Raw genomic sequence first — 24,834 nt, forward strand, 5'->3', positions numbered from 1 at the left:
AGGTGCACTGCATGGCTGGAACCTTCTCTGTTGAACACAGCTGTAGAGGTAATCTCCTTGACCAGCTACTGAATTTGTTGACTTGTATAATTAATTTTTTGTCTTCTCAGTGCAGTTTGAAAAGAAGTAAATGTAAATATTTTGTTTGAATACAGTAGGTAATTTATTTTAGAAAACGGTAAAATACTGTGTGTGACAGATATGACAATATCCTGCACAAACCTTGTTTAATTAAGTTAGTGTTTTGGAGTTGATTGTATAAAAATGCAGAAGTTTATATATATATATAGAAGGATTGTTTGTATTTCCAGGGGGAGGAAACTAAGGAACTAAGAACAGTAGGAGGTGATTAGGCAAATTCATTCAGGTTGTAACATCTCCAGGAAGGACCACTGGAGAGAGGCTCACATATACCAGTTCAAACTGGATTCTCCAGGGATCAACAGACAAAGAAGGGATTTTTGGTTCAATAGCTTGAGCTTAAACTGACTCAGGGCTTCTTTCTAATCCAGCAAATGGGCAGGACCTCTGGTTAGACTGACCAGACAGCAAGTATGAAAAATCAGGACACAGGGTGGGGGGCAATAGGCACCTATATAAGATAAAGCCCCAAATATCAAGACTGTCCCTATAAAATCGGGACAGCTGGTCATCCTACCTCTGGTCAAAGTGGGGTCCCAATGTTTAGGTAAGAGTTAGAAGGTCTTTGGCCTGCTGAGGCCCCATAAGACTTGAGGTTTAGTTCTCAACAAAAACAGTTTTGAACTGGTGACCACAGGAAAAGCCCTGAGTGGGGTTTGAAGGACTAATCTCCAACTAAAGCCCTCATTGGAGTTGGCAGGTGATCTCTGGTGACCTTATTAGCATGTGTGTAGGTTCTTTTATCATTTTTATATGTTTTCTCTGTAATGCTTTCACCTTCAGAATAAAAGAGTTGCTTAGCTGTGTAGTAACTTACAACTCTTGCCAATTACACTGTCCACCATCTCTGAGGAGAGATGTGAAGCAGGTCTACTTAGGCAATCTGACTTTTGCTGGGGGAGGTCTCAGTACAGTCAGTTAATGAAATGGTCAGCCTGGAAATACCCCAGTTAGAAGGGAGAGACATGCATAGGTCCACCTAAGAGAGGTGATGGCTCAGGAGCCAGAAGCCAAGAGTGGGTGCCCTTGCTGGACCACAGAGGGGGAATATAGGTGCAGTTGCCCTGAATTTTGAGACTGTGCATTAAAAATTACCAGGCCAATAGAGCAGTGTTTCTCAAACTGGGGTCGTTGCCTGTGTAGGGAAAGCCCCTGGCAGGTCAGGCTGGTTCGTTTACCTGCCGCATCCGCAGATTCGGCTGATCGCTCCTCCCACTAGCTGCGGTTCACCGCTCCAGGCCAATGGGGGCTGCGGGAAGCAGGCTGAGGGATGTGCTGGCCACCCTTCCTGCAGCCCCTGTTGGCCTGGAGCAGCAGACCACAGCCAGTGAGAGCCGTGATCAGCCAGACCTGCGGATGGGGCAGGTAAACAAACTGGCCTGGCCCGCCAAGGGCTTTCCCTACACAAGCGGCAACCCCAGTTTGAGAAACACTGCACTAGAGCTTCTTTACAGCTATATTGCAGGGGTGGCTAAACTTACTGGCTCTCCAAGCCACATACAACAACCTTCAGAAGTTTGAGAGCCAGGGTACACCTGCTGGGGTCCAGGCCTCGGGGCTTCAGCCCCACTCCTGCTGAAGCCTTGAGTCCCAGGAGGTGGTGCCCTGCAGGGCTGAAGCCCGAGACCCTTCCCTCCCTGCTGGGCAGAAGCCTCTACCCCACTACCCCGCTGCAAGGCAAAGGTCTTGAGCTCCTTTATCCCAGTCTGTTAGGTAGGGAATGGGGGTGAAGCTCTGTCAGCTGCACTTTAATGGTAAAAGAGCCACATGTGGATCATGAGCCACAGTTTGGCCATTCCTGCTATATGGGGTCCTGATACATGACTATGGCTCTAGGTGTTATGATAATACAAATAAGCAATAATTATAAATTACATCAGGTGAGGATCTGGCCCATCATCTACTTTAAAATTGGATTAACTTTCCATATCTCTATATACTATCAGAACACATGAACTGCAACTTTGAAAAAGAGAAGATGCATTTCATAACTTTTTCATGCAAATGTAAATTTGAAGTGCAGCTGCAGGGCAACAACATAGTTAATTTTACTCCTGCATAAATGCTTTTGGCATTAATGGTTTTCAGTCTTATTTTGGACATCCTCATCCACCAATGTTTCATCCTTTTAGTCTTCCAAGATCAGCATATTTTGTATTGTGTTCTATGAAAAAATATTGTAACTAGCTATTATCTTTAAACTCAGCATTCTAAACATGGCTTTCTTGCAGCTCCAACAGACTATAAATTGTTTAGTAAGCATGAAGCTTGCAACTTAGCCAACTATTATCATCTATCATATATAAAGCTTGTTGTGGTTTCCTGAAAGGACTGAAACTTGACCTTTTTCTATGTGAATGACTAGTGATTGCAGTGTCAAGACTGTGGTGTGTCTCATGACTAATCACAAACCAGATTAGTTTGGAATCTTGCTCAACAGAAAATGCTAAATTATAGAGTTTTATAGCGGAAAGAAAATGCAACCACTGCTGTGCTCCTCTCGATGGTATCCTTTAATACAGTGGAAAACAGAAGCTTGAACCCTGCTATAGTGAAACTAGATTCATAGCAAAGTAGAAACAATATCCAAATGCCGTCGTCATGAAGTGGTTCTGTGAATGTGAATGCTTCACTACAAAAGTCTCCCTGCATTTTGAATGAGAAAACATATTGTGGAACTTTTCTATTGACTTTAGCGTTATAAGTTAGTAAAATAAATGTTCTAATTAATTGCAAGTGTTATTACTGTTCAAAATATGTCTAAAAAGAGACACTGTACTGTAGTTTGTAAGCAGGGGTGCCATGAATCCTGTATAGATGTTCAACGTTTCTTCGAGGCACAAGGGATGTCTATTCTATAAACCTTTTCTTTTCTTGGTAGCTCTTTTGTGGATTTAGTGTAGATCTGGACTCCATCAGGTAAATGAGGAGGATTTGCACATACCAGTTATCTGGACCAATTATACTGGAAGAGCTGATATGGTCTTGTTATCCTGAGAAAAAGGTTAAGCTCTTAAAGTCACATTTCTCCTCTCTGTTACTATGTATGGCCCTGCTTCTCCAATCTGTTCCACTCAGGCAGACCCTTATGCCCATGCAGGGTATGGAACTCTACCCAAGTGCAAGGAGTCAACTAGGTGGATCAGATTGCAGGATTAGGATTTACAAAAAGAAGAAGATTAAAGTGTTAGTTATTCCCTCAGTCATCCAGAGGAGGCTTCCTGGATGATCCAAGAGCCTGTGACAATCTGGTAATACTTTGAATAGAAAGAAGAAATGTATAACAAGATCCAGTGGCTAGAAGTTGAAACTAAAAAAATTTAGACTAGAAATAAGGCACAAATTTCTAACAGGGAGAGTAATTAACCATTGCAACAATTTACCGGGGTTGTGGTGGATTCTTTATCATTGAAAGCTTTTAAATCAAAATAGACTCTAGTTCTAACAAGAATTAGTTCAGTGAAATCCTATGGCCTGTTTATGAGGGAGGTCCGACTAAATATTGAAATGGTCCCTTCTGGCTTTCTAATCTATTAATCTAAATCTAGAAAGGGATCAATAAGTGTTTTTAGGATGAGTAATTTTTTTTCTGTATTTGTGTATTTATTTTTATAAAGTGTACAGTGTTTATAGTTCTACTCTTGTATTAGCTGGGCATTCTGTACTTCGAAGCAGCACCCAGGAGCCACTATATTCACCACTGTCAGATAATTAGGATATATTTCACATAAAGCATGCTATGTAAGATATCATAGGAAAGGTCATGATCTGCTGAAACCCATTGTTCTGTCAAAATATGTATATCGTTAGTGTGTATGAAGTTATGAGATTTTGCTGTATGGTTGTTATTGAAACATGTTGTAAGTTTGCTAGTGACAACGAAGGAGGTGATCCATGCCCAGGAGAGTGTTTAAACAACCATAAATCAACAGAGGGGTTGTAAACAAGGGATTTACAAGACTGTAAGACGGCTGCACAAGCATCACACAGTGGAGGCTTGCTCAACTCTGTGACCAGTCTGGGCTAGTGTTTTCCAGGCACATGGACAGAGGATATAAAATAGGCGACAGTGGCATCATGTTTTGGCCTTTCTCCTCCCCCACCTATGCTGGAAGAAACAAGAACGTTGAGAAGATAAAGACTTCAGCTGAGGAGACTGGTCCCAGGCTTAAACGGGGAATCCTGTGTATTAAGAACTGTAACACCCAGTGGGGTGACAAAAACTGCTTGATCTAAATACTACCTCATATACTAAGGTTTAAGATTAACCCGTGCACTTACCTTTTTTTCCTTTGGTAACTATCTCTGACCTTTTGTGCCTACCACTTATAATAATTAAAAATCTATCTTTCTGTAGTTAATAAATCTGTTTTATGTTTTACCTAAAACAATGTGTTATGGTTAAAGTGCTTGAGAAATCTCAGCTCAGTTTACAAAGGTTTGTTTGTGTCCTCTCCACATTGAGGAAGGGGCAGACTGGGTAATGAACTTACACCGGTCAGGTTTCCGAGGTGCAGGGCTGGAAGCTGGGGGGAATTCGTTGGTGCCTTTCTCTGCGTGATTCGTGAGTGGCTCAGGGAGCATTCATGCAATCTAACTAGGTGTGGGGCTTCACATGCAGCTGTGCTGAGTGATAACAGCGCTTGGAGAGGTTTGCTGCTTGTCACTAGCAAAGCATTGTGAGAGACAGCCCAGGCTGGAGAGTTAAGGGGCACAGCACTACCCAGTCCCAGGTTGCTCCCAGGGTATTCCATGGCATCCCCTGCTGGTGGTCTTCCTACTCTAGCTTGTAATTTAATTAAACTTTTTTGGGCTCGAGCTGTGGGACTTTGCGAGGGTGCAAGTATGATTGTAGCTTGGGTAGGCATACCCACACTATCTTTAATTAACAATAACAGACAGCAACCAGAGTTCAAGCCCTCCAAGTGCTCTAGGTATGTACTCTAGTTGCTAGCCATGCTGAAGCCTGTGCCACATCGACACTGCTATTGTTACCAGTGCTAGCTAAATTAAGCATGGATATGCTTACCCATGCAACAATTACATCTTCATTTCCAATGTAGATGTACCCTTAGGTACTCTTGAAAATTTTACCCTACATTAAAATCTCTCAAAACTGATCAGGATTGCATAAGAGTTATGAAGCTTAGTGAACATTTTGATAAACATGGTCAATGTTTTGAGTCTGTAATAAACCCCCTGTAGGATTTTACCTGGCTTTGGAGTTCCCTGTATTTCTCTCATCATTCTTTTACCAGAAGATACAAAGAATAAAGGATCAGCTTCTTTATTGAGAAGCTCACTTTCTGGAACACTTCTGAATTTTGCAGGAGTTCAGAATGAGATCTTGGATATAGTGAGGGAGAGCGGTTGCTACTTCCATCTACTCATAAAAGGAAACCTAAGTGAGAGTTTGAAAAAGAGCTGTCTGCTTTATTTAAATGAATCTGTATTAAAGCAGGTGGGAAACTTTAAACCTATAATCCATTTTTATAAAGATTGTTTAAACAACAAGAATGCCTGGAAGCATCTTAACTCTAGACAACTGGAAATCATTTTCTAAAGCCTCTTGTTCAAGGAGAGTCATTTAACTCTTTGAAATGTAGGCCATTTTCAAGCCATTTAGTACAACAAATGGGACCAGCTCAATCTGTTCTTCACATTTTAGTAATTTAAAAGGACATAACTGAATTTTATTTTAATGGTAATTGCAAGTTCATGCAGATAATGTAAATGCACATTTCACAATTAGTTTGCAGCATAAACCATGGCTTCTATTAATGTATTCCAATTTGTAATTCTTTGCACAGTATGAGATTTGAAAGCTGTGATTAAAATTAATTAGGTTAAGTAAAGTTTATCCCCCCTGAGCACTGCTATTTGAAGAAAGAATGGTAAAACACTGGCTACATCTGGCACTGAAGGAAGTTAAAGCTTCACAAGGAGCAGCAGCACTGCTTTTTCATAGAAATTGCCCGCTGCTTATTTGGCACACCTGAAGAGTTCTTCCAGGAGCAAACTGAACTATTAAGCTACTCTTTGCCACATGTCAAAGCTTCGGAGGTAATAGCTACACCATCCATCTGTAGCTATCAGACAAATTAATCAATGTTTGTAACACAGTAGGTCACAAAACTTGATGTACTTGATCATTTCTATCTGTCTTAGGGTTTTAGGCTGCTGCCCATCACCGTGGTATCTGAGCTTTTTCCAAGTAAAATCAATAGCAATAGCAAAGTCCCTAGTAGACTTGGAGTGTCTGGTATTTCTCCCCTCTTGGGGTAAAAATTCTGGGTTATTTTTGCTTATTAGTTTGTTTGGTTGTTGGGTTTGTCTGGTTGATTTGTTTGTATTGCAGGAGAAGTAAAGTTTATTTCTTCATGTGGTGGGAGCATTTGGGCAGATGGAGTGATGTGAATGTTATCCTTGCTATGGTGGAGAACCTTTTTTCAGAGGTTTTGCAGTGGTTCCTAAAGACAGAGTCTGGATTTACCTCATTTGCTCTGGAAATTCATTCCGTCAGTTGGGAATGCTTTATGCCTAGCTCTTATATGCTACATCCTAGCCTTTGTGATCTGCATTGTCTCAAAGGTTCATAGATTGAAATCTGGTCATTGATGTAGCTGAGCCTTGAACCATTAACTGCTTTGAAGATTAGGACCAAGGTCTTACTGGCATCTGAAACTGACTGGAAGCCAGTGGAAGGACTTGAACACAGACCTGACTTGCACTAGACCGTGGAGGCCTAAGCCATAGAAAAGGCAGGCAGCCACATTCTGTACCCGTTGGAGCCTGTTCATCATCTTCACATTCAGTTTCAGACACATTGAATTACAGTAAGCCATCCCAGAGGGGATGAATGCATGGAACACTGTAGTCAGGTCATCATCTGAGGGTAAAGTTTCCTACAGAGCGGGAGGAGAAAAAAAGACACTTTTAGATACCAAAGTTCCTGGCTGTCCAAGCTTAGAGAGGAGTCAAACAGGACTCTGAGGTTTCATACCCCCTTGGTGAATGGGAGCTGTCTGCCATCAGTGGAAGGTGCGAACAGTATCTCAGCTAGATCTTGAAAGTGTTTTCCCTTTCCACCCAGCATCACCTCCATTTTGCCTAGATTCAGCCTGAGCCAGCTGCTCTTCATCCAAAAGGCTAGAGCTGACTTCCTGTAGCCATTCTAATATCTTTCTAATGGTGGTGGTGGCATCAGTGACAAATGAGCTATAGGGTTGGGTGTCATTTGCATATTGTTGGCAGCTGAGCCCATGGCATCTCACTACTTCTCCCAGTGGTTTCATTGATGAAAGGGGTAAGGATAGTATGGATCCCTGTGGGACCCCATTGACAACCTTCAGAGAGGAGGAACAGTTTCCCATCACCACTCTGCGTTCTATTGGAGAGGAATGATTGGAGCCACTGTAGTGCTGAGCCATCTACTTCTGCTATGTCATGTAGATGGGTTAGCAGCAGTACCTTGTGGGCACTGTGCCAAAGGCTGCAGAGAAATGCAGCAATTTGAGCATGGAGATCTGCCTGTGTCCATAGCAAGGAAGAGGTTGTCATTTAGGGGATGTCTCAGTGCTGTACCTTGCTGGATCTTGGTGGTTATTACTTTCTCTGTTGTTTTATCCAGGAATAGGGGACAGGTGATGGGATAGCAGGAGAGGTCTTCAGGGCACAATGTTGGCTTTTTGAGGAATGGGTGGACTATTGCTTTTTCAAGGCTTTTGGTGGGTATGCATCTCTGAAAGAAGCATTAACAATTTCCACAAGGTAGCTTTTTCTTTGCTAACTTTTACTAGCCAGGAAGGGTACAGAGCTGTTTCACATTTTGTTATGCTGACATTTTTCAGGGTGCTTGAGCTTTGGCCAATGTGATGGGACCAAACTCAGCCAGGGAGTCCAGCCCACAGGAGAAAAGGGGAGCATGCAGTTCCTGAACTACAATTTCCTTGAGACATAGCAGCAGCTCAGGCAGACATGGATTAACATCAAATTGGCCCAAAATTAAAAATTTTGTTTTAGTACCACAAACCAAAATATTTCAATTTGAGTCAACCTGATCCAAATCAAAATATTTCATTTAGATTCTCCCAATGGAAAAATAAAAAAACTTCTGAAATACTGAAATTTTCCTACATAAAATTTACATTTTGCTCTTGTCAGCAAAGTACACTGACAGCTTTTCTGAGCAGCGGCTGCTCAGACCCAATGAATGGGCTTTGCAGTTTGGGTTGATTAGCCAGTTAGTTATGTAGAATAGTTCTTTTGGTTGTGATTCTGCTCCCTTGATTGCTGTGTAGTAGTAAAGTGTATTAAATGATTTTGTGATCTCACTTGCTGGTACACAAATTATGAATAATAAAAAAAACCACCATAATTAACATTAATTGGACCCTTGCTGACACTCTAAGGGTGTGTACTGATATGGCATCTAAAATACACTCATTCTCTGGAAAGGCTGTATGGTCTAGGTGGTAGAGCACTGAATTAGGCCTTAGAAGACTTGGGTTCTATTCCTGGCTTTGCCATTGGCCTGTGGCTGACAATTAGACAAGTTACTTTACTGCTCTCTGCCTCAGTTTCCCCACCTCTAAAATGGAAATGAAATACTGACCTCCTTCCTCAAGCACTTCTAGATCTACTGATGAAAAATGCTATATAGGAGTTAGGTATTATTACTGTTTTACTGATGTTCCATCCATGCAGGTAGTAAGGCACATTGTAGGGAAGCTTACACATTGCTCCATCTCTGGTATTGCCTGGGTATCTGGTTAAGAGACAAAGAGGATTCTTAACTATCTTGCTTGCTCAGAATGGTTGTGATATTCTCCTGGTGTTATCTGGACTGGTGATCTTCTAGGTCACTCCAGTCCTCGACTTTGGGAGCCAGCCTTAACCTGCTCTGCTGTGAGAACCCCCACTCCCAGGATGTTCTCGCACAGTCTCTGGCATGTAAGCTGCTCCCAACTACATGACAGAACTTTTGGCCAGACATACTTGGATTGTGCAACCGAATGACACTAGGCAATATCTCTGGTCCCAGACACAAGCCTAGGAACCTCCATATGGTTCACTGCAAGCTTATATGTGTTCGTCAGTTTAACAAAGAAATTGATGTGTTATCCCAAAGGAAGTTTCTGACACACTTCAAACCAAACGCACTGCTTCAGGTAGAATAAACAAACAAATTTATTAACTACAAAAATAGATTTTAAGTGATTATAAATGAAAGCACTACAAGTCAGATTTGGTCAAATGAAATAAAAGCAAAATGCATTCTAAGCTGCTCTTAACACTTCCAGTGCTTTTACAAACTTAGGGGCTTCTCACCACAGGCTGGCACGTTGCCCTTTAGCCAGGCTCTCCCCCTTGATCAGCGCTTCAGTCACCTGGTGGTGGTGTGCACAGATGTGGTTGCCCCATCTCAAAAAAGATATATTGGAATTGGAGAAGGTTCAGAAAAGGGCAACAAAAATTATTAGGGATCTAGAATGGCTTCCATATGAGGAAAGATTAATAAGACTGGGACTCTTCAGTTTGGAAAAGAGGCAACTAGGGGGAGATATGATAGCGGTCGAGAAAATCATGGGTGGTATAGAGAAAATAAATAAGGAAGCATTATTTACTCCTTCTTATAATACAAGAACAAGAGGCCACCAAATAAAATTAATAGGTAGCGGGTTTGAAAAAATACAGAAGAAAGTATTTTTTCATGCAACGCACTGTCAACCTCTGGAACGCCTTGCCAGGGGGCGTTGTGAAGGTCAATACTATAACAGGGTTCAAAAGGGGGTTAGATAGATTCATGGAAGATTGGTCTACCATTGGCTATTAGCCAGGATGGGCAGGAATGGTGTCCCTAGCCTGTGTTTGCCAGAAGCTGGGATTGGGTGACAGGGCATGGATCACTTGATGATAACCTGTCTGTTCATTCCCTTTGAGGCATCTGCCATTGGCCACTGTCAGAAGACAGGATACTGGGCTTGATGGACCTTTGGTCTGACCCAGTAGGGCCATTCTTATGTTCTCTGTGGAACCAGGGCTGGAGCAGTGTTGAGAATCTCACTCAAACAGTGGGAGGAAAGGAATGCAACATACAAGCGGAATAATCACAGTGATGAAAGGCACATATCTTATTAGTTACAATGCTGTTCTCTGTTTTTTAAAATAACACAATAAATTCAATTCCTTTCAACTCCAACCTATCAACAACACTAACCTGTTTCTGGAAGGCAATCATTGTCCTGGGAGAAGAGTGCCTAATTGTGCATTGGGAACAAGCAGGACTGATTCATGCAATTGCTTGGGAAGCAGGCTTTTGCCAGGGCTGGTAAAAAGTCATAACAAACTTGCAAAAGGTGCTTCAGATATCATGATAAACAATTCCTCTCCCTCATTAGTGTCTACACCCTTCAGATGCTTAAACCACAAGAAACCACAAACCACAAGAAATATGCAAACTGAATAAACATCTGCCGCTCCCCACTCAAAATCGAATTTACAGAAGGTTCTGCTAATGGACACATATTTGCTCTGCAAAAGTAGAGTTCACTTCGCCTGTATCTATGCCATCCTTAGGCTAAAATGAACAGTTTTATTTAAATGAATGCATCATTAGTTAAGAAACTAATAGCTTTAAAGAACAAACTTTTTTTGAACATCGGAAGTTAAAATGCAAGAGGATGTGGATGTTTTTACATCTCAGATAGATGGGATTTACTAGATTAAAATATACCACATAATAATGGGCTCCCTTGTTTTTTAGAGCAAGATATCTCTAAGTCCTTTCCAACATTATTGGTTGAATGCTTATAATACAACAATTCAGTAGGTAAATGTAGCAGCTGTTATACTTGAAAACACTTGATGTAATGTCTTGGACGTTGGAACTTGGTTTTTTGGGGTATGGGCAGGCCACGGAGGTTGAGACCCTACTTTTTCTGAAAGTTAAAGACTGGAGGAAGGCATTACCAAAAGCTGGAGAAGAGGATCAAGAATCAGGACAGATAGTCTAATCCCCTCTGTGACTTGTTGTGCATAAGTTTTGGTCACGTTGAGTTTGAGATGATGACAAGACACTCACAAAGAGATGTGAGACAGAGAGGCCATAGTCATCAGGATAAAGATGTTAGTCAAAGCAGTGCTTGTAAATAATGGGGGAAGAGGACAAAGGGAAGAAGCTAGATTACACCAAATTTTAGCAATTTTTTTTCAGAGAAGAAATCTGCAAGTTTCTGAACAGAGATGGAGGAGGGGGGAAGGATTTGGTACAGGGGAAATCTGGCAAAAAGGCAACTGGAGTTTCAGGTGAAGGATTCAATCAGGAAGGAGAAATAGAGCTGTTTGACTAATAAAATGATAGAATTAAAGGAAAAGAAAGTGAGTTTGTAGTGGAGAAACTCAACATACTCTTGAGATTTACACCAGAGATTCTCAGCAGAATGAGAACAGGAGCAGAGAATATGGGTGTTAAGGGCAAGCTACAGCTCAAGATTGGACCTTGTGATGAGAGAAAGTGGCAAAGGAGTCAAGAGTGGCAGAGAGAGTGGACTGGAGGAAAACAATAACTAAATCAAGAGAGGAGCCATCTGGGTAACAAAGTGTTTCTTTTGCCTGAATAACCTCTTCTTAGGTCACCCTACCAGCAACAGATGTTCTGGGACAATTCTAAGACCCTTCCATCAGAGATTAACATACCCCGGTGGGCCAGCTTATACTATGCCCTGGTCCCACCGGGGATGTCAGTTGGTGGCTCCTTCACAGGGTCATGAGCACGGGCGTGTACTTGGCGTGGTTTACCCTTGTCCCCAACACCTGCCCCTTTTGCGGCATGAAGGAGATCCTGGCGCACATTTATTTAGAGTGCGCCAGGTTGCAGCCCCTGTTCTGGCTCCTCTTGGATCTCTTCTTGCATTTTTGGTTGCACTTTTCCCCTCATCTGTTTATCTACGCACTCCCCATCTGTGGCCCCACAAAGTCAAGAGATCTCCTTACCAACCTCCTCTTGGCCCTGGCCAAACTAGCCATCTACAAAACCAAGGAGAGGAGGTTGGCCGATGGGATTTCCTGAGACTGTGGGGCCTATTTCCGCTCCTCCGTCCATTCACGCATCCGGGCAGAGTTCCTCTGGGCAGCATCCACTGGTTCCCTTGACGGCTTCGAGGAGCAGTGGGCATTGTCTGGGGTTCTCTGCTCGGTGTCCCCATCAGGTTCCCTTTGTTTAGCCCTATCACCTCACTCCCGATCCTGTTTTTTTCATTAGTTGTCCCACACAATTATTTGGTGTCACAGACCTGTGGCTCCTCCCCTTAGGCTGGGGGGAGGTCCTTTAGCAGTGGGCAAGCTTCGCCCACCAACTTCCTGGATACCAATAGGATCAGAGATTGACGTAACCAGACACAGTTGTGTGACACCACCTCCCTAGCCCAGAATGCTAAAAATTGAGACTAAATAGTACCTGGATCTGAACTACCCCAGCTTTGTTTTTGCAAATCTAAAGCCACACCCAGGCTTTGCCATCTCTAACTCCAGTTATTTTCTTAACTAAAACAAGGAGTTGATTCCAGAAATCCCAGACCTGAGGAACCCCATCCTTTGGAAATGTACCTTGATCCCATCTTCCCCATACCTCTCCATCCCTTCCTCTTCTAGACACAAATTTTGAATTCAGTTAAATTCTCTGATTCAGTCCTGTTTAAAATGAGTAACTCCTTGGTACAAGAAAAAAGTCCAGTGAAAAAAATATTCTGGAAATTAAATTCTGGACAAAAAGATATACAGTGAGTGTGGTAAACCCAGGACAAACAGCTACAAAGGGTGGTGGGGAGTAGTAATTACTCCCAGGGGGTCAAAAGGTCTCTCCCAATCCACCGAGGAGAGAGATCCACAGGGAAATAAGGTTCAGCTGGAAAAGGGGTTAGTAGGGAACTAATTAGGTTCAGCTGGCTCCAACTGCTTAGGACCTTTTTAAACCCTCCCCTGCATGGAAGTGTGTGGGGGTGAGAGAAGTAGGGAAGCTGTTAGTAGGCTGGGTGCAGCAAGACCCTGAACCCTTCCAGGAAGGAAGGCTGCACTCCCTCCCCAGAAGGGAAGGTAAAACAAGCACAAGAGACTGACTGGGGACAGGAATAGCCAGACCCTGTGCTACTGGTAAGGATTTGCCTTGCCTGAGCCTGTCTCCAAGGCTAAAAAGAACTAAGGCTACTAAGGAGAAGAAGGTACTTTGTCACTTGAGTGATATACAGACCTCCTTGCCCTAAGGAAATCACTACAGTGTGTTTATAATCAAGACCGTGAGTCTGTCATGGAAGTCACAGATTCCATGACTTTCTGGAACCTCCATGACTTCTGCAGCTGCAGCAGCCAGTGTGGCTGGCCCCAGCAGTCCCAAAGCAGCAACAGCAGCCCACCCCCCTCCAAATCAGCAGCAGTGCCCCAGGGCCCAGGAGCAGCTAAGATCTAGTCATGGAGTTTTATAGTAAAAGTCATGGACAGGTCACAAGCTGTGAATTTTTGTTTATTGCCCATGAACTGTCCATGACTTTTACTAAAAATACCCATGACTAAATCTGAGCCTTACTTATAATCTTATACAAGGGCTCACTCCATCCTAAACATCCTGACCACAGGATGGCAGTATTATCATGGCCTTATATTTATCACCAAGATAACAAAATCAAAATATTGATCCACAAGATACTTGCTGTGTCAAGTACAATCATTTGGAAACAGTGTGAGTTATTCAGAGCTTTCCTTGTACACTCCACTTCTTTGTCTAGCTAATATTGGTGACTTGTCTGCATGTTTTGAAGCATAATAAACATGTATGCAGTGTTGTTGTAGCCGTGTTGGTCCCAGGATATTAGAGAGACAAGGTGAGTGGGGTTGTAATAACCTGGTCACAGAGGTGAACTGAAGCCAGGAAATGTGATTCCTCCCGTTACGAATACTGTTTTTGGCTTTTCTGGGCCACTTTCCTCAGCATAATCACAAGTAAGCTACTCCCATTAATACCAATAAATTCTGTGTAGACAATAGACCCCAAATTCTCATCCTTTTCCCTTTGTTCTTTGGTTCTACAAGTCAGATGTGAAAGGAGTTACAGAAGCATGGCAGCTAAGCTCTGCTAAAGTAAGCCTTTTAATACTAGGCTACATTGTTCATATCCACTTTTCTCACTCCTGCTGAGAAGAAACATATACTAAAGTGTGGTTTAAAGTAGAAAAGACTTTTTGCAAAACTAGCTTGCCCTCCCATACTCGCTGTCCTTTGGTTATTACACCCCCTAGCAAGTGGGTTGAGTTTTCAACTCAGTGGAGAATGACTATGACTACATCTGTCTTCACTCTAGAACTGGGTAGCAGCTCGGCCTGCTGCTAACTGGGCACCCAATCCTGCCACTGTTACATTGAGAAGTACTTCCCTCCACGAGTAGTGCCATTGAAAGCAATTCAGTGTGAGGGCTGGAAATGGAATTGAGCCCTTGGTATGCAGCATGTATGCAATGAACCCAGAACAACTCCCTGCTCACTGCAGCTGCATCACAGCTGTTCCTTGGTGCTCCCCACTCCCTACTTGCTTCAGCTGCATGGACGAGACACTCCCCACCACACCCTTCAGCTGTCTCTCTCACCACTAGGAGGGACCTATTCCACCCCTCAGATGTCTCATGCTACTAGGAAGAGATCATCACCCACTCAATTTCTCCAGCCTTCCACCACTTCTCACCACGAAAGGGGGACATCTGTACCTGACTCATCTTGTGCCACTGGCAGTGCAACCTAGGGTGACTAGAAATCCTGATATTAGGGATTTTTATTAAATAGGCAACTATACCACCCTCCCCCCACCTATTTTTCACGCTTATTATCTGATCACCCCTAGGGCATTCTCACTGTTTCACTGACCTGTCTCCCTCCTGTCAAGGAAAATAACATGTAAATGAACAGGAAAAAACTCCACCCCCTGCAAGCTTTCAACCCACATCCTTCATACCTGCCTTGACAGCCTGTCAGCGGTGGCTCCAGGCACCAGCGCTCCAAGTGTGTGCCTGGAGTGGCAAGCCACAGGGGGCGCTCTGGCAGTCCCTGCGAGGGTGGCAGTCAGGCAGCCTTTGGCGTCACTCCTGCAGGAGGTCCCCGGTCCCGCGGATTCAGCAGCAATTTGGTGGCAGGTATGCCAAAGCCATGGGACCGGCGGACCTCCGCAGGCATGCCGCCAAAGGCAGCCAGTCTGCAGTTCTTGGGGCGGCAAAAAAGCTAGAGCCGCCCCTGCAGCCAGTGTGCTCACCTTCAGTACCAAACAGCCAACTCAGTCTCTGTATGGGGTAGATATCATGATTCCAGCAGCTGCAGAGTTGCCAAAAGCATATACTGTAAGGCTAGTTATCTTTTGCTCCCTCTGAGTCCTACCACAGCAAACTCAACATGGTATCTGAAAAAAATCAAGTGATGTTGTTTCTATCTCTTGTGTTTTCACCAATCATAAAACTTCTGACATATCACAACTTAATAGCCAGTGGAATTGTTCATGGGAGGAAAAAATAATCCAGTTCACTCTTCTAAGCTGTAATTGTACCGGGTGTATTGTGCTAACAGTAATCAACATTGTTATGCCAGAAAACAAACCAGAAAGCTGTTCAAAATGCTCTAAATTTGAAATTTCACCAACTAAAATGGGAACTTTTGATTAATTGTTCACAATCCCCCCCCCCTCCAGTTGTTGTGCAACCCTAAAATTTATAAATTGATACCAAGAAAAAAAAGTAAAATTGTATCAGGTGAGCTAGAACCGATCAAAAAAGATAGAAAAGTTTTGTAGCTTTCACGTGGGTGAGCAGATCAAGGTAAACACAATGGGAAGCCTAGTCCTTACCTCAACCTGCTAACGTGTTGTGTAAATACTGCACCTGTCCTGTCTTCTCTAGGATTTACCTCATGTTTGTTCTCATGTCTTAACTAACATGAGATAAGAATGTACCTTTTGTCCTCAGTAACCTTTGGAAATGAGATTTAGGCTCCTAAGACACTTAAATTTGACTCTAGGTCATTAGTTGTGTAATTGAAAATTCTAAATCAGAAATCCTTTCTGAATGTATCGAATGCTAGAGCACTGATAAAAACCTTGACACACAGATGTTGAGAATAACAAAGATAAACACTTCTTGTGCTGCCATCTAGTGGAATTACACTTAATTTAACATTTTTATGGGTTTTATTCTTTATATTTCCCTCAGTGATGGCGTAGGCAGAGAGGATCTTCTCATCACTTTACCCTGTGCATAGTCAGTTGATGTCGACTAGAAGGGGATCCATTTTAAATTTTGATTTTTAATAAAGGAATGAAAAGGCTCTTTTCCTTGCAGTTCTGGGTTCTTCCTTCTGTTTTAGGGACTTGAACACATGCCTAACTTTGAAATCAAAGGAGCAACTCATAGATTTAAAGCTAGGCCCATGCTTAAGTGGCTTCCTCAACTGGGGCCTAAGAGTTGATTTCTAAGGAAGGGCTAGATCAGGGTTTCTCAAACAGGGGTCGCCGCTTGTGTAAGGAAAGCCCCTGGTGGGCCAGGTCAGTGTGTTTACCTGCCCCTTCCGTAGGTCCAGCCGATCACGGCTCCTACTTCCAGCAGCCCCCTTTGGCCCAGAGCAGCGATCTGTGGCAACACTGGTGAGTCAGGTGCAGTGGAGGGAAAAGCGAGGGGCACGTTAAATAAACATTTGTTTGTTGGACTATATTTTAGTGACTTTGCTCCAAAATGCTAGATTTGTGACTGCGAATGGAAACTTACATAAATATGTTTCCTAGTAGGCCAAGATTTTTAAAATGTATTATTTTCCAAGGTTGTTATCTCACATCGTTGCTATTTTGAGAGGTCATTATGTTGGGGAGTTTCTGTACTAAACATTTTTATTATTATAATTAATTTTTACATAAGAATGGTCATACTGGGTCAGACCAATGGTCCATATAGCCCAGTATCCTGTCTTCCGACAGTGACCAAGGCCAGGTGCTTCAGAGGGAATGAACAGAACAGGTAATCATCAAGTGATCCATCCTCTGTTGACCATTCCCAGCTTCTGGCAAACAGGTTAGGGACACTCAAAGCATGGTGTTGCATCCTTCCCCATCCTGAATAGTCACTGATGGACCTATTCTCCAGGAATTTATCTAGTTATTTTTTGAATCCTGTTGTAGTTTTGGCCTTCACAGCATCCCTTGGCAAAAAGTTCCCCGGGTTGACTTTAAGTGGGTGAAAAAGTACTTCCTTTTGTTTTTTTAAAACCTGCTGCCTATTGATTTCATTGGGTGACTGCTAGTTCTTGTGTTATGTGAAGGATTAAATAATATTTCCTTTTTCACTTTTTTCATACCAGCCAAGATTTTATAGACCTCTATCATATCCCCCCTTAGTTGTCTCTTTACTAAGCTGAAAATTCCCAGTTATTTTAATTTCTCCTCCTGTTTCATGCCCCTAATCATTTTAGTTGCCCATCTCTGTACCTTTTCCGTTTCCAATATATCTTTTGGGGGATGGAGTGACCAGATCTACACACAGTATTCAAGGTGTGCACTTACCATGGATTTGTACAGAGGCAATATGATATTTTCTGTCTTATTATCTATCCCTTTCTTAATGATTCCCAACATTCTGTTTGCTTTTTTGACTGCCTCTGCACATTGAGTGGATGTTTTCAGAGAAATATCCACAATGACTCCACGATTTCTTTCTTGAGTGTTAACAGCTAATTCAGACTCCTTCATTTTGTATGTATAATTGAGATTGTTTTCCAATGTGCATTACTTTGCATTTATCCCATTTTGTTGCCCAGTCACCAGTTTTGTGAGATCCCTTTGTAACTCTTTGCAGTCTGCCTGGGACTCAACTATCTTGAATAGTTTTGTATCATCTGCAAATTTTGCCACCTCAGTGTTTACCCATTTTTCCGGATCATTTATGAGTATGTTGAACAGTAATGGTCCCAGTACCGACCCCTCAGGGGTACCACTATTTATCTCTCTTCATTCTGAAAACTGATAATTTATTCCTACCCTTTGTTTCCCATCTTTTAACCAGTCACTGATCCATAAGAGGACTTCCCTCTTATCCCATGATGGCTTACTTTTCAAAAGTCAATTTAAATTAAATATATTTTTTAAAAAAAAATTATATTTTTTTAGAAATCTAGACCGGTTATGTGTTTTGGTGTAACTTACATTATCCTTATGTTATATTTGCATTATCCTAACAAAACATTTACTTTATTCATATTTCTTTTATATATCTCATCGGCCCTGACACCCCCCTTGTAAATTGAAACACCTCCCCTATTTTCAATTCCTGGGGAAACCACTGATTATGGGTGCTGGAGGTGCGGTAGCATCCTCTGGCTGAAGTGGTTTCCATCATATACAGGGTTTACAGTTCTGTCCAGTAGCTTTCAGCACCCCCATTGTAAAATCATTCCAATGTCACTGAGGAATAGGCCCGGTTCCCACCATCACCCTACTCCTTTTGGGAGAGCTAGCACTGATGGTACGCATTTATCTCCTTGTGCACTTTCCCAGCCCCCTGAGCTAACCACAGTCTGACCCCACATAATTGCACTTCATCAAAAGATGCCAGATATTCACCTTTCAGATTCTTTTTCAGCTTTTTCTCCCTTTCTGCAGCCCTCCCCTGAAGTTTTATGATAGGAACATAAGAAGAGATCAACAGGAGCTCAGGACTGGGGGCCAGATATTTTTACCTAAATTTTATCTGCAGCTAGGGCTCCCTGGTTTTGGCTAGGTCAGCTAACCGTGCCTCACTTTCCCACCCAATGAAAACAATTACAGGGTTGTTTTGAGAATAAATTAACGAAAGTTTATAAAACATTCTGCAGATGAAAAACACTGTATAAATGCTAATTACTACTAGGACTCAGCGCTTATGCCAAACTCCAGAGTAGTCCCCCTCTCAATATCAAAGCTGGTGTCAAAGTGGGACAGCCTTTATAATCAACTATCATCAGGGCTGGCCCTAGCTCAAATGGCGCCCCTGGTGAGGAGAATCTATTTGTTAAACTTTCGAAAACCATTTTTTGTAATTGCATTTGTGGCCCATTTCACGACTTTGATGCATGATTTGCATACATAATTTAACCCTATCATGTAAGAAGATAAATTTGCATGCTGGGATCTGTAAATCTGTTTTTATGCATCCATATACCCATGAGGACATGGCTGACGACATTCTAGGCGGTTCAAGGAAAATGTAGTTCTCAGAAAGTCTGGAAGGTTCCATGAGATTCTACAAAGGTGCAGAACATTCTGGGAGGTTAGTGAAACACGAATCCACATATGGAATACCTAAAACATGTTCCTTCAAGCATTCTATTTTCCCTTTTGTTGTTAACAACAAAAACAGCACCCCAAGTCTGGCGCACCCCAAGTCCAGCACTCCAGGCAGTTGCCTGGGCCACCTGCCACCTAAACCTGGCTCTGACTGCCATAATATGTAGATCTCTACATAATCAGTATGCTTCTGGAAATTGTTATCATTAGATCTAAGTTCTTTACCACACTAATCACCAACCCTAGAAATTCACCTGGGGCTGACCAAAACTTTTCTTGATGCATCCCACTTTGGGTATTGCAACCTGGCCCCTGGCGCATGGGGTCACATCACGGTGCTGCTCAAGTTTGGCCCTGCCCCCTGATAGTGGGGTGGCCAGACCAGATTTGAGTGAGTGGAGTTGTGACCCCCATGTGCCAGAGGCCAGATTGAAATACCTGCAGTAGAAAGCCAACCCCAGGCAACCCCCAGGGACAGGAGCTGCAGGAGTCTTATGGTCACAACCCACAGTTTTGGAAATACTGTCCTAGAGCAGATCTTTTAGAAAAACATCCAATCTTGATGGAAAAATTGGCAGCAATGGAGAATCCACCACAGCCCTTGGTAAATGGTTCCGATGGTTCATTACTCTTACTGCTAGAAATTTACACCTTAATTCCAGTCTGAATTTGTGAAGTTTCAACTTCCAGCCATTGGCTTGTATTATACTTTTTCTCTGCTAGGTTGAAGAACCCATCATTAAATGTCTGTTCCCCATGTAGGTATCATGGGACTGGGATCAAATCACCCCTTAACCTTCTCTTTGTTAAACTAAATAGTCTTGAGTCTATCACTATAAGGCACGTTTTCTAATCGTTCTCACGGCTCTTCTCTGAATCCTTTCCCATTTATCATCATCCTTCTTGAATCGTGGATATGAGAACTGGACACAATATTCCAGCAGCAGCTACACCAGTGCCAAATACTGAGGTAAAATAACCTCTCTACTCCTACTTGAGATTCCCCTATTTATGCATCTGAGGATCGTATTGGACACAGTGTCACTCTGGAAGCTCATGTTCAGCTGATTATCCCTCCACCCCCACCCCACAAAATTGCTTGCAGAGTCACTGCTTCCCAGGATAGAATTCCCCCATTGTGTAAATAGAGCCTACATTTTTTCTTCCTAGATATATACATTTACCCAGTTTACCAGATCGCCCTGTATTAGTAACCTGTCCTCTTTGTTATTTACCATTCCCCCAATATAGATGTAGTGCAATAGCTCCTAGTTTCTTCACTGCTCGCCAGATGCTCTGATATCTTTTGTGATGCGCATAGTGTGATAGATCAAGTTCAAAGTGCAGGATAGTGTCACTTCCCATAAGACTATTCTCCTTGATGAGTCACTTGGGGACACATTTCTTCAGGTATAGTTGTTATTATGCAGATAGACCATTGCACATTAACCTCTGACATGAACAACTACCAGACTTTGTGGGCAATTAATCTTAATAGATAGGCTTAGAATGGGTTTCCCACAGTTTGACTGATGCCTATCAACCTACCAAGGCCCAAATGCAGAACACAATGTGTGACAAAGGCACATAATCTATTTAAAGTAAAAAGAGCACTGTGATTTGATAATGTCTATATATAAAGATAATATATTAAATACATTGCTGTCAACCAAGCATGCACTGTAAAAAGTCCTACAATAACAATCCAGAGTAGAAGGAGGAAAATAAATGATGAGGAAACAAAATGTCATTTTCAAGTTTCCATAAGTCTGTTATCAATAAAAGTGAGTAAAAGAATGGCTTGAGTTGAGATGAAATATACCTTGTTGGTGATCTTTAAGTGCCAGGTATACAAAGCTTGCAAAAATACACAGCATGTGATCAAAGTGTTTTAGGCATGCAGCAGGAGTCAGGAATCTGAGTGAGGCATGGCTCCATTGTTCACGTCTAGTTTGTCCCTGTCCTTTGTCCTGAAAAACTGAGGATACCGCTGTATGCTTACCCAGTGAGGGTCTGGTGCTCTAATTCCTATTATGGTAGCCCAAGTCCTTAAAATTATAAACAAGAAGAAGCTGAAATACAACTACATCACAGACCTCACTTTAGCTTTTCAGAGGAAGGACGGGCTTATGATTAAGGTACTTGGGTGGGGTTTAAGAGATCAGTAGTAATTTCCCAGCATAACCACAGATTTCTGGTATGGCTTTGGGCAAGTCACTTAATTTCTCAACACCTAATAAATCCATCTTTTCCTCCACCCTTTGTCTTTTTCAGTTAGACACTCTTTGAGGCAGGGACTAGCTCTTTCAATATGTATGTACAGCACTTACCACAATGGGGCCTTGATCTCGGTTGGGGCCCCAAGATACAACACAGAAATCATCTGAGTTGTCAAGTCTTAGGGTCTGTTCATTCAATGTGATCCACCCAAGCAGGCTCTGAGCCATAAGGAGGCAGAGCTCATTTCAGTATAGGACCTTAGTTAGTTTCTCCTTTGTGGAAAAGATCCTTGCACCTATCAAAGGAAAAGCAGAAAAACCTTGTATTTGCATTTATTTCTTTATTGTTAAATGAGAATATACTCCATAGTGCTCTACCAGAAATGAGATTGTTGTTTTAATTAGTCAACTGAAAAAAACCTTAAGTTGAGAGTGTTCTATAAAAGCTGGAACTAATTTTCAATGTATAAACCCAATTTTCAGGCCCCTACCTAACTTTTCCAAAAGAAATCAATCCTTTTAATATTTCACATGCTCCATCTCATCCAAGAGTGATTTTTTTTCCCTTGGAAGTTTGGGAAAAAAGCAGGAATGTTAAGGTCATGGCATTTATTGACAGATTTTTTTTTGTAAGGCTAGAAGAGGACTGTTATGATTATCCAGCCTGACCTCCTAAATAACACAGACCACAGAGGTCCTTGCCTCAAGCTCATATCTTCTGATTGAGTTAAAGCAGGGGTTCTCAGACTGGGGGTTGTAACCCTCAGGGAGTCAAAAGGTGTTTGCATGGGGGTCACTAGCTGTCAGCTGTGTGGGGTTGACAGCCCCGATCCCCCTTAAATTAACACACACACCCCATTTTTAATTTATAAGGATGGTCACACTCAGAGACTTGCTGTGTGAAAGGGGTCACAAATACAAAAAGTTTGAACACCAATGAGGCAGAGCTTCTTTTTAGAAAGACATCCAATCTGGGTTATTTAGCTGTTTCTGTGCCGGAGGCCCAGCAAGACGTTGTGGGGTACCTGTCATCCACTGTATCAAGCCGTGTATCCCGTCTGCATAAAATATATAATTTCCAGTGTGAACATGCATGCAAATTCCCTTTCCACAGGCATCAGCGTGCGTAAACCTCCATTCCTTGACTGTTCACAAAAAGTGAATCCAAAAAGAGGTGTGTGAGTGCAGTCAGATCAAACTTATTTTAAACGGAAACTAATATTCCTGAAAGATTTCTGTGCAGTATTTGCTGAACCCTGATTCGGCTTTCTCTCCAGTTCCCATGTGAAATCTTACATCCCAGTCTACAAGCTATAATTCAACTCCAAATGTTGCATCTGTTCAAAATTGTTTGCAGTTCATTTGCTCGTAGGAATGAGATATCAGTGTAGTGTAAAAATCCAGTATGCTCTTACCAACCCCTGTTTATATATAGTGTGCAAAACTGTGAAATCATTGATTTATTACAGTTGCCTGGTTAGAGTTATTTATCAGACAACGAGATCACCTTGCTATGTGGAAACTGTTTGGAGCAGTCTGCTGTTTTAAGCACGCTTGAGGTGTGCCCACAAGAATGTTTATTCTCATGTATCTCATGTGGTCAGGGTGGTAGTGCTGGAGTTTTGTATTGTTGAGCTATTTCTTTTACCTTATTAAATGAATGTAGTTTCAAATGGAGTGCTAGGTTTTCGTTTGCGGTGCTGCTTTTCCTGTTACTGTTGTTGTGGTTTACCGTCCACCTTGGGGTGTTCAAAGCTGCTTTTCAAAATTCACTGAGCTTGATTTGTTTACAGTTTTGTACACTAATAATCTTGGAGAGTTTGGTTTAGACAGGAATTTTTCCAAGGAGGATCATCACGTATGCAGGAAACACAGGAGTATTGTAATTTCAACCACCCACATTACAACTCCCGTCCTGCAATGAACTCTCCGTGGGTGCAGGGATACGCCCATACAGAGTTCATTATAATATTGGGGTCTAATATAATATCCAGATCATCTTAAAGGGTTGTATTTCCAGTTTGGTTATCTCCTTAATTATACAGTTTATGGGTAGTTCTCAAGATGTCTCTGTATCATTCTTTGGTTACTTTTTCATATCTGGCAGTGGTTGCAGCAACACGCTGGTAGACAGGAAAAGTTAGTTTTACTCTTGGCTCAGACGGTAAACTATGGTGTGACCTTGGGCAAGTTAATCTCTCAGTGCTCACTTTCCCCATTTGCAGAAGGGGGATAATGAGATTTACTATGCAGTATCTACACTACAAGTAATATTTGTAAAGTATTTTGAGTTAGTCTGATGAAAGCCTAGCTAGCTGAGAGAGAACTTCTGTCCTCGTCTCATGTGGCATCAGTTGCGATTACACTGGTACCTTACTGGTTTAAGCAAGGAAGGGTTGCAGACAGAACAGTCTGAGTGAAAGGCCCTTGATTCTGGATCTCCTGATCTAACAAAGCCTGAGGCTTGGTCCACACTACAAACTTAGGTCGACGGAAGCCACTTTAAGTTGACCTAATAATGTATGCACATCCACAGTACCAGGTCCCTTCCGCCAACCTAACTCTCCTGTAACGTCAACTTAACTACTCCACCTCCGTGAAAGGCATAGTGCTTAATTCAGTGTTGATGAGTTGACAGAGAGGCAGTGTAGATACAGTGTTGTGTAAGTTAACTGAAATGGACTCCTGGATAGAATGTTCTGCTGTGACTGCTCTGGAGATCGTTTTCAACTCCACTGCACAAAGCAGCCAGGTACACAGGAAACAGCCGCTAGCCCTGTTAAAGCCCTGGGAAGTTTTGAATTCTCATTTCCTGTCTGATCAGCATGGAGAGCTCGCCAGTCCAGCTGATCATGGAGACTCAACATGCCAAACACACTCCCGCCTGGAGTACACAGGAGGTGGTGGGTCTTATTAGTCCCTGGGGAGAACAGTCTGTGCAGGCACAGCTCCAACCCAGCTGTAGGAACTTAGACATCTATGCAAAGATCATGTGGGGAATGGGGGAGAAGGGGTACAGCAGGAACATGCAGCAGTGCCATGTGAAAATAAAAACTTCAGCAGACATACCAGAAGACAAGGGAGACGAACAGTCATTCTGGTTCTGCCCCACAGACATGCTGCTTTTACAATGAGTGGCATG

The sequence above is a fragment of the Gopherus flavomarginatus genome, chromosome 4 (assembly GCF_025201925.1).
Source record: "Gopherus flavomarginatus isolate rGopFla2 chromosome 4, rGopFla2.mat.asm, whole genome shotgun sequence".
NCBI classification, from domain to species: domain Eukaryota; kingdom Metazoa; phylum Chordata; order Testudines; family Testudinidae; genus Gopherus; species Gopherus flavomarginatus.